We start from the raw sequence: 6,201 nt of genomic DNA, 5'->3' as shown, positions 1-6,201 counted from the left end.
TTTACCCTTTCATTAAACTTTTTTTATATTTTTAATTTTGTAAAAAAAATTATATAAATATTATGAATTTAATTTTTTAAAGAAAATATATAAATATTTTATAATTTGTAATATTATACAAATATATAATAAGGACAATTTGGTCAAATATATATTTTAATAATTTTTTATTCCTTTAACCAAATACGGTAATTTTACATTCATGCTAAACCAACCAAACACAAAATACAACATTCTCAGTAATTGTATTCCCTGGTAATCTTTTATTCTCACTAATAATCTTACATTCCGTGAACCAAACTTAAAGATTCTCAAGCTATCGCATGGCCATGAAACACGTTAGACCGTCTACTCTAATTATTGTACGGTTCGACACGCCAGATCCTACACATCTCCCACTCATGGGCTAATTAAGCTCGTGTCAACTATCATCGCCTAATTATTTGAGATTTTGGATTTTGGTTGATGTGTATTGTAATATTTAATTTTAATCTGTGAATATATTATTTATAACTGTTATTATAATTTTTTTTAAAATATTTATTTTAAAAATTTAATTTTAAAGGAGGAAGGGAAAACTCTAGAAAAATAAATGTGTGTACTTTTAGTGAGTTTAGAACCCATGACCTAAGAGAATATAAAAAAATAATAATTTAACTAATCGATCAAATATACTTGGTCTTTAAAAATATTTTTATATATGATCAATGTCGTCTCTTTCTATTTTGGTTGAGTTTATTCAATTATAGAACTATTACTTTTATTCTTTCTTTTATTAAAGAAATGTTTTCATTTAAGAAGAATAAATTATAACGGTTTAGGAATTCAAGAGCAAAAAAGAATTATTAAGTGGTTTCAATAGTTACAGATAATGTTATTTTTTTTAAAGGTCATAGGTTCGAGTGATTGTGTCTGTAGAGTATATGCTTGTTATCAATGGCTAAAAAAATATGAACAAATATTACTTTATAATCATTATAAACTATATAAAAAAAAGATTTCATGAGAAAAAAAGTAAATAATATAAAATAAATATAAAATAGGTGCAATAAATAAATTTCAAGGTAGTTTAATATCTCCGCGAATAAGAAAAATCAATAATTTATTATAAATATAAATATCACGAAAAATAAAAATACATAATATTTACATATTTTAAATTTCGTTGTATCTCTAAACATTTTTTCAACATCTCTAACAAACACATTTCTATAATGTAAAGCCCAAATATTGTATAAATTATAAAAAGATTACACATCTCAAAAATAATTTTCTCCTATAATTCTAAAGTTGACATACCCTCTATCTATCGGGCCAAATACATAGTTGCCAATAATTCTTATTTTATATTTATGAGTAATTTTTTTTATTAATCTACGGAGATTATAAGTGGTAGTATATATGTTAAATACTCTCAACCACAATGAATGTTCAAATATCCTATCGTTGTTGATACTCGAATTACTGAAATATTGGTGCATCTAAATAAACTTAAGAGAAAATAACCTTAGTGACCAAAAATCCCATATAATATACGATTTTAACCAACTTTTTCCGGATTTGCCAAAATGACCAACAAAATCGCAATGTGATCGCTAATTCGCAACGCGATCTCCATTATCGCAAATCAGTTTCCAGATTTGCAACGCGATTATGACTATCGCAATGCGATTTTCCAATTTCGCGTTGCGATTTTCACAATTCGCAATGCGAATAAGTAAATCGCAATGCGAATTTGGAAAATCGCAATGTGAATTTAGAAAATCGCAATGCGAATTTGGAAAATCACGTTGCGATACTGACTATCGCAACGCGATAATACAAAATCGCAACGCGATACTGACTTTCGCAACGCGATACTTAATTTCGCAACGCAATACTGACTTTCGCAACGAGATAATACATAATCGCAATGCGATTTTCAAAGCGCTATTAGTATCGCAAAGCGTATTTTATTTTCAAATTCCAAACACGAATATTAATATATTGGAACACTGAACCGTCCATAGTATATCCCGTAATCGCAACTCATAACCTAAAACCTAAAATCACAACTCAGTCCCATCTCCATCTCTCACTCTCTCACCCATCTCCGACGAAATCCGTCCCCATCTCCGGCGAAATCCGTCTATCTCCATCTCTCAGAGCCACCCTCACAATCAGAAATGGAAAATCAACCAAATCAACCACCGAGTGTTAGTTTTTTTAATTATTTTCTTTTTGAAATTTTTGCATTATTATTAGGTTTTTCATATTGAAATTGATGATAAGTTTACTGGTAATTTCAATAATAGATTAACTATTTCACTTAGATTGCTTATTAAATCAACCGAGAATCGCAACGCGAAATGAAAATCGCAACGCGATTTTATTCTCTCGTTGCGATAGTCAAATTCGCGTTGCGATTGTCATTTTCGTGTTGCGATTTTCATCTTTAAAATCCCAATCACAACTGGCTTCACCTTTTGGGACTGTTAACTTAGGTGATTTTTAAATGCAAACGTTGTATTATGTAGATTTTATGTGTGAACTTTTAACATTTTCAGTTAGGCATGTATTAGTAACTTGAGTTTGAAAATTGCTATGATCTGTTCAGTTGTTATCACTTATTAGACAATCATTTGACTATCGCAACACGAAAATGACGTTCGCAATTATCTTAATGTCTATCGCAACGCGGAAATTACTATCGCAATGCGAAATGAAAATCGCAACGATAGAATCGCAATGCGAAATGAAAATCGCAACGAGAGAATCGCAATGCGAAATGAAAATCGCAACGCGAATTTAGTTTTGCGTTGTGATTTTGTCGTTGCAATTTTCATTTCGCATTGCGATTCTCTCGTTGCGATTTTCATTTCGTGTTGCGATTCTCTCGTTACGATTTTCATTTCGCATTGCGATAGTCATTTTTGCCTTCAACATAGTGCAGATTGAAATCAACAAAATCAATCATTACATTTCAATCAATTAAACAAGCACAAATAATAATTATGTTAACATCAATTAAACAAATCAACTTTTACAAATCACCTTTTACAAATCAATTAAACAATCAAAAAATAAGCAATAATTCTTATTTCCTCATCTACTATTGAATCAACTTTTGCAGCCATACATCATTTTCACGCAGCTCACTTCTGAGATTAACCTGCATAAACCAAACATTTGCTCAAACAACACTTTCTACACATCTAAAACCTACAAACAACAAATTATTAAATTCTAGGTACTTAACCAAACATTTTCAAACCACAAGCCTATAAACATACCAATTGTTTATGGACATTTTTATAACGCGGATGCAGGTAGGCAGCGTCTCGTATATATCGATCTAGCCATATAATGCCGAAACCACAAGCCTACTGCAACTCTATCTCTATCGGTGGGAGGTAGATACTTTATACTTATTGTGATCAAACGCTCCAACGCCAAGCATACGAGAGGACCACAATCCCCTCTGGGTCCTTTCGTTTGTTGTGGTGCGGTCTCATCTCTACTAACTGTAATATTGAGCTTCTTTGGCTTCTTGTTTCCAGAACGAGTCCAATAATTTATCGCATCCAAGAATTTAGCCAAATGAGAGCTCCATCCCTTAATAATATCTCTTAAATCAGCCAATGATATGTAATTTATCATGCTGTCATATACTATTGCCTTAAGGGATGGGATCTGAAGCTCGACGAGAAGCCAATGTTTACGTTCCAAAACAGGGATAAACACCTGCAATCATAAGTAATAATTCAGTCATTTGCGCACTTATTTATGAATACCTTTAAACTCAATCTAAAATAAATATTAACCTTATCGACCACCCACCATGCAGGATAAAGTTTAGCTTGTCCATTGCCCAACGCAAATGATTCATCTCGTTGATTCTTCAAGTGAACGGCGTTAAAAGACGTCGGCATAATTGTATATCGTGTATTTCTTTTATTTTCCTTAAGTTTCCTAATTATTAGAAGACGTGACACCCACGCATCGATATGCTGTTTTACAAAAAAAGACATATATTAGTAACTTACATAAATTTAAAAAAAATATCAAATTAAAATATAAGAAAAATATATAAGACTTACCCCTCCATCGAAATAGCCATTGTCTTCGACCCCTAATAATACGCCCCACCAAGACCGATCAAGCAACAAATAGATATCATCGTTGAGCTTGCATATGTCAGTAAAACACCCCTGGCTCCGCTCATGTAGATAAAAATCAACTGCGGTCTTAGCCCAAAGGGTGTTATCCAGAATTGTGTCTGGTAGTTGTTTCCTCTCCACTTCAGATACCGGTATGGTACTGGCCGGTAACTCATACGAGAGCCAACTTGAATCCATCATGTCCGGCACGTCAGAGGGTTTCTCAAGAATCCTACATATGACGCCATGTGAATCGGGCTCTTGAATGGTGGGAGGGACCTCTTCAACGATGACAGTGGCCTCTTGAACGGTGGGAGGGGACTCTCGAGGAATGATAGGGGCCTCTTCAATGATAGGAGTGGACTCTTGAGGGATGACAGGCTAGTGGGCTTCTTTTTGCGTTGTCTTCGCACTATTGGGGTGTACGGAGACTTAATAGCACGTGCACGCCGTCTGATGCGTGAACTCTGTCGTGCAAGAAAAACCCGATGTAAAGCATCCACCTTATCGGTCCGCTAAATAATTAAATACAAATATCAATAAATAAACAGACATGATATTTAAACAGTGAAAACAAAGACAAAATATATTTCAAACTTTCAACCAAAAGACAAAACAAAGACAAATACTAACTTCACAGTGTTAAAGAATACACAGTTTAGTAGAATTGGCAGCAACCGAATAAATTTACTTCAACCAAAAGACAAAACAAAAAGAAAAATACTAATTGTCACAACCGTCTTTCGGTTGGGCCCCGGAGTTGGGCTTCGACTTGAAAAATGTGTATTGGAGTCGCCACCGATCATTTATTTAAAAATAAATGGGTTGATCGGATACCCTATTTCTTACCTGATCTGCGTCTTACCAAAAATGTGTCGGGTTCGGGAGTCGGTTACGGTTAAGGAAGGATTAGCACCCTTGAACCGTCCTTTCGGTACTACGTACTTTCCAGTTGTCTTTGTTTAAGAAAATTGTAATTTTAAATTAAAAGGTAAAATGACTATCTGAATTACTTACCTTTAACTGTTTTTTGATACATACTTTTAAAGAATCAAGAAAAGTGTTAGATAAAAAAATGAGAAAATAAAAACGAATAAAATAAAGAAAATAATACAGAGATAAAAAGATAAAGAAAATAAAAAGGATTAAGTGAAGGTAAATAAAAATAAATGAAAATAAGATAAAGAAGATAAACGAAATAAAAATAAAAATAAAGATGAAACAAAGAAGGTAATAAAAAAATAAAATAAAGTAAAAAGATAATAAAAAGAGTAGTAAGAACCAAAAAGAAATATAGATAATAAAAAAAATAATTATATATATATATAAATAGGGGATAAAATTACAATAAAAACAAAATTAAGGGGTAAAAAAAATAACAATAAAAGAGGAAGACGTGTGGGTTGCATGTTTAGTTTTTTTGTCAAAAGAAGATGCCTTTAGCTAATAGGCTTTAAGGGTCCCATGGTGTTAATAATTATGCTTCAATGTCCTCCTAACTAATAGATTTTCACCGAAAAACAAGATTAGTCAAAAAGAGGGGACATGGGGGCCTAGAGAGAAAAAGAAAAAGTTTGGTTAGTAATATATATAATAATAATAATATATATAATAATAATATAAATAATAATAATATAAATAATAATAAAGAGAAGAATAAAAAAATATAATTGTAGTAAAAATCGGGAAAAAATATAAATAGAAAAGCATATATATACATATAATTATAAGATATTAGAATAGTAGTAAAAAAACAAAACAATAATGAAATAGAAGAATATAAAAAAAATATATAGATATAATTATAAGCTATAGTACTTTAAATAAGGAAAAAAAATTAAATATATACATATATATATTAATAATAGGTATAGATAAAATATTAAAAATATACGTATATGTAACAAAATAAAAAAGGGTTAAATTGAATAAAAAAATAAGTTGGGTGGCCAAATCAAAAGAAAATCAAAATTAGAAATCAATTTAAGGTAAAATTAGGGTTAAAATAACCCTTTAAAATCAACGAGGGACCAAAAGGGTAGTTTACCCTTTACTGAACAGA

The sequence above is a fragment of the Hibiscus syriacus genome, unplaced genomic scaffold (genome assembly GCF_006381635.1).
Source record: "Hibiscus syriacus cultivar Baekdansim isolate YM2019G1 unplaced genomic scaffold, ASM638163v2 tig00110637_pilon, whole genome shotgun sequence".
NCBI classification, from domain to species: domain Eukaryota; kingdom Viridiplantae; phylum Streptophyta; class Magnoliopsida; order Malvales; family Malvaceae; genus Hibiscus; species Hibiscus syriacus.
The sequence above is the reverse complement of the archived record's forward strand: the minus strand, read 5'-3'. Positions refer to the sequence as shown.